This window comes from Manis pentadactyla, chromosome 17 (genome assembly GCF_030020395.1).
Source record: "Manis pentadactyla isolate mManPen7 chromosome 17, mManPen7.hap1, whole genome shotgun sequence".
Taxonomy (NCBI): Eukaryota; Metazoa; Chordata; class Mammalia; order Pholidota; family Manidae; genus Manis; species Manis pentadactyla.
Window position 1 is genome coordinate 12,643,769 of NC_080035.1, and position 12,145 is coordinate 12,655,913.

The following is a 12,145-nucleotide window of genomic DNA, read 5'->3' on the forward strand; positions in this document are numbered from 1 at the left end:
ACTTAAGTCTGCTGTGTCTTAGGCTTACAATGATTGGTCAGTTGATTGTTTGGTTAATTAACTCATCATTCATCAAATATTTTGGGAGCATATACTATGTGCCAAGGACATATACTACATCTAGGGGCTTGGATAAAAGATTTGCCTACAAAGTTTGCTGATAGTTGACGGGTTGAAAATCGAGTGAAATGCCTCAGGAAAACCGAATTGCTTTTCTGCAATTCAAGGAGTAAGTGCGAGATTGCTGTATCATAGCCTCCTCTATGGACTTCTCTGTAAGTGCATTTCATGTGTGAAGTGGTACCAGACATTTTCTGTATTATAATAATCTTCATATATTTATTAAGCTGTAACTTGTAAGGCTTCCTCGTGAGGCATTAAATGAGCCTTTTTGTGTGCTGCATTGTGTCTTTGTCAAGAAGCACTTCGTTAACTCCAACCTGTGTCATTCATCTGCCTTGGGCTGGTAATGAGGCACATTTCAGTCATTCCGGGAGGGTCTGGGGATCTGCACAAATGATTGGGTTGGCTTCATGGTGGGTTGGAGGGAATGCACTTAGGGAAAACCAGGGATGGAATGAAACCCTTTTGCCTTGTATATTTTACATCTTGTACCTATTCAGCACAGCAGCTGAATATTCCAGAATTGTTCTGCATTTTTAAAAAATGCTAAGAAAATGCTAGCTTCCTACATTTCCAAGGTATTTATTTCTTCTCAACTGTTAATCTGACAGCAGGTTAGGAGATTCTGAGAAGTCCAGGGATGACAGTGGAGCAGTAGAAGAGTCCAGCAATTCTCCTGTCATTTCTAAGCTCTGTTCTTGGGAGAACTGGCTGCATACTGATAACGGAGGTCCGACTCTAGGATAGGAAAGAGAGCATGGAACGGGTGAATAGAAGTGTGGGATATTAGTGGAGAAAAGGGAGTAACAGATCAAGGGAAAAAAGTAGAAAGAGGTTCCGTTGTCCTTCTTCTCTCTTTTATCTCCTTGTTCCAAAAGGAGGGTGTGAAAATGCAGCAGACTGAAAAGGAAAAGAAGAGAGTTGAATTAGAGATTGGAGGGTACTTGGAGGTAGTAAGGGAGAAGGAAAATGAGTCAGAGAAATCACAAGAATAAGTGAGGGGAAGGAGGCAGGTTAAGAACTATTTAAATGCAGGGAGAAGAGACAGGCACAGAGAGGGGTGTGCACACCATGCTCGTACTGAAGCCCTCAGTTGCTCCCAGCGTTGCACCTGCCAAATAACCAGGGTCCCTCCCCCAGCACATTCTCCTGACTTCTACCTTAACTTTAATGTGATTCTCTTTACGGTCTCTGTATTGCTGGTTGCAGTTTCACGGACACTTTGTGTGATCAAATAGCAAATATGGTAGAGGCAGTGTTCTAGTGGCCCTGCCTCCTCGCAACATCCAGCAGACTTCTCAGTCAGTGCTTCTTGCATTTGGTATTTGCCTTTCCTCCTTGTCTACAGATAGCAGAGTTGAAAGCGAAAAAATGTTCCTAAGGGCTGCCATATTTGTAGCTCATACATACAAATATTCAGAGCAGCTGAAAAAAAAACACTATAAGATCACAATCCAATATTTTTTCTAACTAAGGTAGTTGACTCCTTCATTGCTAGCCTGGGTACTTGCCCTAACCCAACACCACACTCACTCTGCCTATAGGTGGGCTGCTTCTTGGTAAATCTTTCTTCTTTTCTTGAAGTTCAGCTCAGGAAGCCTTCTCAGCACTGCTCCGGGTCTGGGTCGGGTGCTTTCTGAGTGTGCACCAGTGTTCTTCTCTGCATGCCAACTTCCTGTGCTGACATTGCCTTATTAGAGCCACCATTCCATGTTGTAATTTCCTACCCGTCCGCTAGACTTGAGCTCTTTACATACATAGTGGCCATTATGGAGCATCTAAGTAGATGTTCACTAACTAGTTATGGAATGAATGACTAGCCTATGATATTTTTGAGTACAAAACAAAATTCTTCTAGAAGCAGTTATGCTTTTTGATATCAGTTTACATCAGCCTATATGTCCTGGAAAAGAAATGTTGACTTGGCCAGAAGTAGATTTCTTGGAAAACTAGTAGGACCCCAGATTCATGCAACCATATTAAAGAGATTCTGATTCTATTTTAACTCTTGGATACACTAGAGGGTGGTCTTGGAGTTTCACGCAGCTTATTCCTTGTGATTGTAGTACTTCAGGCCAGATGCAAAGGCATTTCAAAACCATCCTTCTCAGACCTTAATGTGACTCACCCAAGGATCTTGTTAAAATTCAGATTCTGTTTCAGTAGGTCTCAGATGGGTTCTCAGATTTGGCATTTAAGGTTCCTTTGCGATGCTGAAGTTGCTGGTCCATGGACCCGACTTGAATAACAAGGCTTCAAAGTACTTTCTAAAAAGTCAAGTTGAGATTAACTCTATGAAAATATCTAGATGCATTTTTATAGTTTGCAGAACAACACATTTTCTGAAAGAAGACTTCTAAGTTTCTAACTCATTTCAACTTGGAAATTTGCAAGAAGTCTTTCCCTTTATTTACTTAAAAATAGTAATCCTATATTGATCAGCCCCCAAAACTGCTTTGGAAAGATACTTTTGGTTATAGTGCCCTTACTTAACATACAGCACCATTTATTTAGGCTTCCTCAGATTTGGAGGCCCTGGTTCTACTTTAGTGCTGTGCTTGATGTCACTACTTTGTCAACCAGGACTACTTTTAAAGCAAAAATATTCTTTGGAAGATTGACAGTTCAAGGGCTGTGTTTATGATGAGACCGTCACATTTATTGATTTTTTTCCCAGGTTAGCACCATACAAAGACCTTCTCCAAGGGCAGTCGATTAGAATGACTAGAAATAGGAGAGGGCAATGTTTAGCTTGAACTTTGCAAGTGAAACCTTGCATCTGCTTACATATGTTCAAATAGCTCTTTGAATTTGAAGTTTGAAGTTTTTTCTAACAAGATGACCTTTATTTTACAGGTCCTTTGCAGCCAGCATGATATCATATTTATAACACATGGAGGAGAGGGAGCTCACTGTGTTCAGGTAAAGGGATGGAGGTCATGCACAGCCAGTGACGAGCAGGCCTAACAGCCACTGTTTGTCCCTGCGTGAGAAGTGATTCAGCTGAATTACACCCCTGACATCATGCCCTTGTGTGTGTTTCCCTCACTTACCCTGGAGGTGCAGAATGTCTCCCACAGGTGATCTTAGTGAACTAGCCTGCATTCAGGGAGCATCTGCAAGTACCTGCCACAGGGCCTCTGCAAACAACCAGTAAGGAAACAGGGCTTTTCACCTGAAATCTTTGTATCCAGAGTTAAGTTAGAATTATTACTAGTACTGTTCATCTATATTACCTTATCAGAAGGCTTTTATCTTTTCGACATTTGTGTAAATATGTGAATACTGAAACTCTTCGAATTAAAGTCTTATCTCTGTCCCCTTATCTAAAGTAGCTGTTCTAAATGTTCTTTGAATTTTCTTTTTAAGTAAATGCATGTCCCACAACTTTAAATTGCCCATATAGGCCACCAAGATTAATTTTCCATTAACCTTTATTGCTTCTGTTTCTTTCTAATCACCTTTTTAGAGGATTAAACAGCCCCCATTGGGTCAGCTCTATATAGGATATAAACTGGCTTTTTTTTTGATAGCCTTTATGGAACAGATGTAGAACGTAGTGAGTGATCTGTGGTCCAGTGACTAAACCTGGCGCCATTAACTGAGTCAAAGTATCTGTAGATAGAACCACACAAACTCTGTTGACCAGGACAATTTTGTCATTGGCCTCGCTTCTTTTGTGACCCAATCTGTATTAGTTTCCTCTGCTGGTTCTAACACAGTATCATAAACTGGGTGGCTAAAACAACTGACACTTCCCATCTTAGGATGCTGGAAGCCACAAGTCTGAAATCAAGCTGTCAGCAGGGCTGGTTACCTCTGAGACTTGTGAGGAGGATCTGTTCCATGCCTTTCTCCTAGCTTCTGGCAGCCTCAGGGATTTCTGGAGTGTAGATGGCCATCTTCTTCCTGTATTTTCACATTGTCTTCCTTCTATGCCTGTCTATTTCTGTGTTCAAATTTCCCCTTTTCCTAAGGAAACCTATCATATTGGATTAGAGACTATTTAAATGACTCATTATAACTTGACCAGCTGCAAAGACTCTACTCCTATGTAAGGTCATGTTTACATGTACAAGAAATAAGGAATCAATATCATTTTGGAGCACACATTTCAACCCATAACACTATCTAAGAGAAGGAAACTTAGTTTCTTTTTTATCTTCTAAAGAAACTAGCACGGTGCCTCTTGTTACAAATGGTTGAATGGATGAATGGAAAAGAACAGAATGGCCATGGTCAAATTTAATTTGAAAAAACAAAGTGCCGTGACCACAGGTTGGCAGGTATTATGCTAACCTCTTGTCCAGTGACCTTGTATTTTCAGGGTAGTCAATTAACCAACATCATAAATGTAATAAGTTTTTTCTTTTAAAAGCAATAGCAAGTTGAATTTTTATAAAATACAGCCCTCTGTGTGAGCAAGTCACACTTCCTCTGTTAACATCACAGGCTGAACTGCCAATTTACATGCTGCCTCTATCAGTACATCAAGATATCTTTCCAGCTAATTCAGTACCATTTAAATCATACTTAGTCGGGCTATTCTTTCTTTCCAACTACATTGCTTTGCACTTATTAAATTTAACGTTCTTTTCTCTAGCACTAACCTACAGATTCTGTCCCGAACCAATCTGCTCTAGTTGTGTCTTCTCTTATCTCCATACTTCCGAGTTAGCTCAAAATTCTTAGGAGTTATCTTCTGAGTGTTTAGATTTGGATGTTGATAAATATGAAGACACTGGTCTCAAAGTACCACTTAAAGGATCCATTCTTTAGACATGTGTTTTTAGAAGACCCTTATTTCCTGTAAGGGTAGAGCTTTCTGGACATGGACTGTTTCTTCTAGGAAAGGATTACCTTTTTATACCAAAAAGAAGCCTACCGAGTAAAGTCAAAGGCCAGTGGTGGGTTTCCTCCTGGGAGTGAAATAAGCATCTTTAGAAGTCCTGTGAATTCTCTGCAGCCCCTGGGTTAGAGCAGCAGGTAGGCAGGCCAAGGTCTAGGTCCTGACACTGTGGCTCAGGCCCTGTCCTCCCCAAGGCTGCGCAGCAGGAGGGCTGGGATAACTTACATACAGGCTTCTCAGCGCTCCCAGAAGCTTTTCTGTTCCCAGTGGTGGGGCTGCAGGTTGTCCCATGGCCAAGTGATAACATTGACTAGACAGCTCTGGATTTATAAGATGATGATAGACGGTAGCAAATGAAAATGAAAATAAAAATTCATTTTAGCATTTTTCACACTGGCATTAGTCCTAAGAAAATTGGTAAATCAAATAACAAATATTTATGGCATGTGAGATGCATGCTGACACGGTTCCACCAAATGCCGCGTATGGAAGTATAACTTCATCTTGGTGCCTCCACTGCTTACTTTTCTTTTCTGTTTTGCTCAAGAGCTTACTTCCCTCGATTAGAGGCCTTCTGTACCTTACCGTGTGAATCTCCTTGTTTGGTTTATGAAAATGTCTTCAGGGCTTCATTAAAATTTATTTGCAAATTCATAAAACAATTTATTTGTACTGGTCACACAATAACCAAATCAGAGTGATGGTGGAATAGCCCTTAGACAATTACATGTAGAGTTTGGTTAGCAATTGCATTCTGGTCATTAAACTGTCCTTAAAAATTGCTAAGTATTCTAAAGTATGCATTATTACAATTATAACGTTCTAATAAATCTTATTTTAATAACTAGGTTATTTTATGTGTACCTAATACTTTTCTACTATTAAAGAGAAAATAAAGCAGAAATAAGACCTTTTAATTTTTTTGAAAACTAAAAACTAATTTATTATTTCTTAGTCTTTTCCCCTTTCCATTTTCTTTCTCCAGTTTCACTAATCTTAGATGTCTGAAAATTCTGATGTGAGAGCTCATGGAATTGATAATAATATATTCATTATTAAACTCTGATTTTATTAAAAAGAAAATGATTTTATGTTCTTTTATTTAGTAATTAACATGATAGGTATTTTTAGTCCTCTAAAATTAGAATATATTTATGATATATGAGAAATATTTTAATTAAAGAAATTATACTTTGAATCAAGACTCCATCAGACTTTCTCAGAAATTGTTTGTACAGGGGTAAATTAAAATGTGAATCTTACTGTTTGTTCTCTCTGGGTCCTTCTGCCTCTATTTCCTGATGATTCCTTCTTTGTTTCTTTTAAATTAATGAGCTTATATTCAGTGCTTTCAGGTTGATAATTTGAAAGTAAAGAAGAAATGCAGTAGGCTTCTGGCAGAGACCTCAGATGCTTGGAATTCTCTGCTCTCTTTTGCTTCCCCTATATTTAGTTATCACTAAACTCTGTCAAGTTTCCATAATTCTTTCATATTTTTGCTAAACTTTTCATATATGACTATACTTTTCCAGACTTTTCTTTCCTCCTTCTTTTGTTTATATATATGACCATTTAGCTGGTTCATTTCCTCATTCATTCATGTATTGTCCTTCTCACATGTGCTAAGATTGCTCTGGAATAACATCAAGGCTGTTCTAATACAATAGGTGGGAGATGATTATGCAAAAATTGTTGCTGTGATGGAGCTATATACTAAATATCCATTACACATAGGAAAAAGAGCAACTAAACTGGGTTAAGGGAGTGAGGAAATGCTCCATAGAGAAAATGGTATTTGAGTGGAGATGAAGGAGTAGAACATCGCCACGTGGGACAGTGTGGTGGAGAGAGAATATCCCAAAGGAGACAGTGTGGGAAGCTTGCCAGGGGGTACAAGGGAGCAGGGTGTGCTTATGTCCTTGCGGTTTAGGTATTTGCTGGAGCGTGAAGTGGAAAGGAGGATGTGGGGTCAGAGGAAGCAAGAATCATATCTTGAATGTGCCCTTACCTGTTGCTGAGCCTTCCTTTCTACCTCAAATCTACAGACTGCACGCTGCAAGGAGGCTGGCTGTGATAAAGTAGTGCTTATCTCCTGCCAAACTCCTCCCAGTCTCATTGCTTCTGGAAGGAAGTCAGGCCTTCCTAACCTGGTGCTTGAAGATCTCAGCCTATCCTCTTTTATTTACTCTGTAAATAATTTATTTAAACTACATTTACCTCATTGCTTCTCACACACAGTTTGTTCATTCCCCCTCCTAGCTTCCATTTTCGAAGTTCTCTCATCCTTTAAGATCTTCCTCAGATACATTTCCTTTAGGAAACTTTTCTCCACTCCTCATTAATTTTACCCCTTCTGGACTCCAGGAGAATTTTCAGCAGACCATTCACACGACAGTTTTCAAGTGCTTCTTTCTCTCACAAGTCAATCTGTGACACTCTGAGGATCAGAGGACCACTGCAGAAGGAAAGGACTGCGTTCCTGTTATGTGTCCTATTGATGCTGAAAAGGCAGCTCTTTGCGTTGGGTAGATGCTGCATTGATGTTTGTTAACAGAACGGAGGAACAGAGTTCCTTTAATTTGTTAGACTGTTACAGAGGTGGAACTGAGGGATCAATTAATTGTCACATGGAAGAGGCAATAGTTAATGTAATGCCCAGCTGAAATTCTTAAAGGGCAGAATAATTGTTGGTGAAGGCAGAAGGATGACATTAAACAAAAAGCAGGGATATGTACAGAAAAGAGGTCCACTTTGAAAACCAGTTAAACAACGCTGAGGCTTAGGCATGGGAAGAAGAAACTTAGAAAGTCATGACTGGTCTTGACAGTGAGTGACAAACGATATATCAGGTAAAAGCACCTATATTGCATTAAGATGCTCTGCATCTTTGTAGGAGATGGCTTCTGGAAAACTTGATTCAATTTAAGACCTTTCAGTTGCAGATCTGGAGACAATCACAAATTCAGAAATATATTTATGAAAGTCTGTTGCCACTGAGCTCTAAAGACCATAATCCTATTACTTGTGATTTTGAAAAGGGTAAACATGAATAACTGAAAGGAGGTATTGATTAAAGAAGTAATATGAAGAGGAATAATGGAATTAAAGTAATTGAGGCAATACTGGACCTAATGGACCTTGTTCTCTTAATGCCTTTCTTCTGCTTTTTGTATTGAGTCGGCCCTAAAGTCGATTGGCCTATGTGCACAGAAAGAGAGGGACATTATAATGGAAGAATTAGTATTGTTGTCTATAAAAAAAAAATCAATTTGTTGTTCTTCCTGAAGAACATCAATCAATCTGTGAAATCAATTAACTGGATTTTTTTTTTTTTTTACATTTGGCTTATAAGATGAGATACGTGATAAGAAAAGACTGCACGTCTTCCACATAGTAGATGTTTCTTGAATTAAAAACCAAAGGGTACCACGGATTTAGTTTAAAAACAACTTCAGTCTAAGTCCTTTTGTCCATACTTACACAGTCCCAGTCCCTTTACTGGACTCACTGTATCTATAGTACTGTAAATGCAGATTATTCAACTTCATTGATCTCTGAAGTGAGCTCTCTCACATTTCTACTGCAAGGCACTCCAGGCCACCTTTTCATGACCTTGGATTTCTGCATCTTTAAGGGTCTGAACTGTTTCTGTGACTAGGCTCTCTGCGCTATAGACCACTGGGAGACTGCATATTTTGAAACATCATTTTGATGAAGTTATTCCATATTCAGAAACCTCAGTGTCTCCTCTTTGTCTACAAAGTTACAGGCTCATTGTACTTTGGAGTTAATTACCCACTATGTGGCCGTGAAGAGCTTCTGCACTCAGACTTCTCCCACGACCCATCCACACTTACCTCCCACCAGCCTCCTACCCAGCCCAGTGGGGAAGACAGATTTGCCTCTTCATTGTGTCATCCCGTTTTTGAACATGCCCAGCATTCTCCCTGAACCCCTTCCTCTCATATCTATATCCATCCAATTAAGAGTCATTTCTACCTAAGAGTAATACCTACATTCCTTAAAACTGTGCATTATCAAAAACTGTGTTATGAAGACAGCTTTTTCAGGGGGATAAATGGTGTTAAAGAGAGCGGCAGGCACACAATAACAAAGTTGTTTTACCTGTAGTTATTTCAATTATAATGGTGTTTCAATCTCAGTAAGAGTATAGCTTCAAAATCTGAACATCACTGAAAAAATGCAGCATTTTACTGTATCTTTTTTCACAAGTTTGTAGTAAACTGAACTGGTATTTAAAAAAATTATTTCAAAATCTTAATGATCTATGGTGAAAAACAGAACAAAAATTTAAGTCAACTGTATTGTAAGCAGAAGAGCTTTCTTTTCCTATGCCAACAGCCTTAGTCTGCATAACTAAATCTTATCCCCCCATCAGTGAGATTACTTTATATCTCATGCACATCATGCAATCTCTGCAGAAGAAATATCTGTGATGTTTCTTCTTCAAAACTGAGTTTGAGTCCTTTCTTCTCCATTGAGTTTGCCATTTACAATTCTACCCTTTCTTCTGGTAGATTTTCCCTATGAACGCTCTCTTTAGCTTAGTGTCAATTCAAGGATGTATTTAATAGTTAATTTTTTGGAGAATTTTTAGAGGTTGTTCTAAAATAAGGACATACTTTTATTTCCCACAGTGCCAAGCGCATTGTTTGGACAATGAGAAATGTTAGTTCATTAGAGTATGCAGTTATTAAATTCACTTTCACCTAAACCCCCAAATTGCTATTTTCTCCTCTTCCTGTTCCTCCTGAACATTGGCGCTTATCTTAATGGTGAAAAAAATGGAGTAATCCCCTTTTCAATGTCAATGTGAAAGGAAGAAACCTATAGGTTTTAGGTTAAAGATGAATCCGTGTTTTAGTTCCCGGCCCTTCCCAAAACTCCATTAAAATGACATTTCAGGGACTTTTTTGTTAAGGCACATACATGCCTATAAGAAGAAAGACAACAGCTGCAGTATTTGGGAATCTGGGATACAGATAAATGAGTGGTAACTTACTGAGCAGGCCTGAAAAAGTGGAACTTGAAGAGGGGAAAGGAAGGAGTAGCCCGATTTACACCAGTGAGCACTGCAGCCGCTTTCAGCAGCAAGGACCCCTTGGAAGTGAGAGTGAAGATAAGGAGTATTGGCTGAAAGATCAGATCTGTGCCCACCTTTATACAAGCAGGCAACCACCCATCTTTCACTCTAGCAGAGGAATGGAGATTATTTTCTTCTGAAGATGTGATAAAAACAGAAACATTCTGATTTGGAAGGTATCAGGAAAAGTAAAGTTAAAAGTAATATTATATAGTCCTGAAATCAGGGAGATTGCACTGATTTTTCTAAGTCCTGAGAAACAGCCACCTTCTGCCTACCCCTTTGCCTGATGGCAGCCAGGATCATACTCTACCTGTAGGAGACTCCAGGAGATTTCCCTGGTATTCTGACCTAAAATGAAATCTCAAGGACACTGGCACCAGGGGTGCCCCTAAACCAGAAGCCTAACCAGAACAATAGTCCTGCCCCAACCTTCCTGTGGACTTTTGTAGGTCCCCCCTCTTAAGTTAGCAGACACCCAATGATCATCATCTTTTACAAGAGACAGAAACAGAAACATGCAAACAGAAAAAAAAACAACATGTATCTTTGTATAGGAATGTCACAGTGCAAGACGCTGCCACCCAGCCACAAAGTATTGAAATTACTATTTTGTGAAGATTAGTGGTTGTATTGGAACTGTCGTGCCATTATACCTGAAAAAAAAAAAAAGTAGAAAGAGAAAGGCAACTTGGAGGAAACAAACTTTGCAGGAAGAAGGCATCTTAAAAAGGAATTATTCATATCTTCAGACAGAGAAGGTGTGATATGGCAGCCATGAAACAGAGCAGACTTTAAAAGGGTTAGATGATAAAATTAAGGAAGTTTCCCAGAATGTGGAGTAAAAAGACCAAGAAAGAGAAAATAATATAGAAAAATGCCTAGAATTGCTTCATCTGATCCAAAAAACAGTAACAGCAGATTAAGAGAATATAGAATATGGAGAACAGAAAACCATCAAAAGAATAATTCAGTCAAATTTTCCACAACCAATAATAGGAGTTTCCAGATTAAAAGATAATACCAATGCATCATGAGACTTTACAACACTACAATGTGCTCTGATAAACAACAGGGTAAACCAGTAAAAAGCCCTGGCATCCCAGAGGCCGGACCAATGCAGAGCCAGCTGTGCTGCAGGACTGTGATCCACTGATCTAGATTGGAATAGGTGCAGGAGTTCAAGAGGGGTTTCTTCACAGTGACGCAGCTGATCCACATCTGATGTGTTTGTCCTGTGAGAGCTATAAATCTGGAGGAGGCTTTGGGGATAACCTCATAATAAGTAGATAGGGCATTAACCCAAATTAAATATAACAATGATTAACTCTAGGAAAGACAAAAAGTAAAGCAGAAAAGGAAATGTAAGCATGGAATATTACAATTCAGCTACTAATAGTGTCTCCATAGCTATGGTGATGTAAAAATTGGTATTTAATGTAAAAACAAAGTTGTGGTAGAATTCTGATATGATAGGACCATGGGCATGTATATGTGTACGAAAAAAGTACCCTCATCTTCCTCACTGGGAGGTCAATAGATAATACCTAAAATTGAAAAACCAAGAGGTACTAATATAAGCGTGTTATTTAAATATGTTCTCCTCAATTTAGCCTCATTGTGGCACACATAGAAACTGATGGTTAATAATGCAGTAAACTAGGGACATCTGTTTGAGGACTACTGTACAGATAAACTTACAAATAGAATCTTCTCAAAAGTTCTGAGAAACTTGAGCTTGCTTTCATGAATATGACTTAAAATGTTGCTTATGTGCTTGGAATGGCTAAACACAGTTCTTGATCAAGATTTCAATAACTCTCCTCTTCAGAGTCTTGTTAGCACTGTCAGGGAGATAGTACACAGTAGGGTTTTAAAAAAATCAAGTTATTTCACTACTATTCCAAATTTTACATCAGTTAAAATTAAAAGATTCAATAGCTTTAGCTCTTTACTTTGCTAGGCAATAATACCGAAACTTCCTATTGAAATTTTTGATTCATGAGACATCCTCAATTGTAAAATGTGTTTTCATTGTTAGAACAGACACTGCATGGATAGCTTGGATG

The 12,145-nt window shown here is 38.8% G+C and overlaps 1 protein-coding gene across 11 annotated transcripts in view; it reads left to right on the forward strand.

Annotated features, from left to right (window-relative positions):
• The window catches only part of ENOX1 (ecto-NOX disulfide-thiol exchanger 1), a 572,438-nt gene that overhangs the window by 138,212 nt on the left and 422,081 nt on the right, over positions 1–12,145 (forward strand). For 8 of the 11 annotated variants that reach the window (XM_057494467.1, XM_057494476.1, XM_057494470.1 and 5 more), the window contains exon 2: positions 2,980–3,045. The exons of the other annotated variants lie outside the window; for them this stretch is intronic. The gene's annotated coding sequence lies outside the window, so the exon portion shown is untranslated. The remainder of the gene's footprint in view (positions 1–2,979; positions 3,046–12,145) is intronic. 11 annotated transcript variants of the gene reach the window in all.